Genomic DNA, 441 nt, shown 5'->3' on the forward strand with positions numbered 1-441 from the left:
TGTCATGGATGGGTATAAACTGTTCAGGAAGGACAGGCAGGGGAGAAGAGGAAGAGGAGTTGTGCTGTGTGTAAAAGAGCTATATAATTGTTCAGAGCTCCTGTATGAAACTGGAGATAGGTCTGTTGAAAGTCTCTGTGTTAAGGTTAGAGGGGAGGGCAACAAGGGTGATGTCATGGTGGGTGTCTTCTATAGATCACCAGACCAGAAGGATGAGGTAGATGAGACTTTCTTTAGACAACTACCTGAAGTTTCCAGATCTCAGGTCCTTGGTTCTCAAGGGGGACTGCAATCTACTGGCAGGGCAATACTGCAGTGCACAGGCAATCCAGGAAGTTTTTGGAAAGTGTTGGAATCAACTTCCTGATACAAGTGAACTAGGAGCCATGGTATTCTTGACCTGCTACTCACAAGCAGGAAAGAATTGGTGGAAGATGTAAA

Source organism: Gavialis gangeticus, unplaced genomic scaffold (genome assembly GCF_001723915.1).
Source record: "Gavialis gangeticus isolate Ggan-Ray unplaced genomic scaffold, GavGan_comp1, whole genome shotgun sequence".
Taxonomy (NCBI): Eukaryota; Metazoa; Chordata; order Crocodylia; family Gavialidae; genus Gavialis; species Gavialis gangeticus.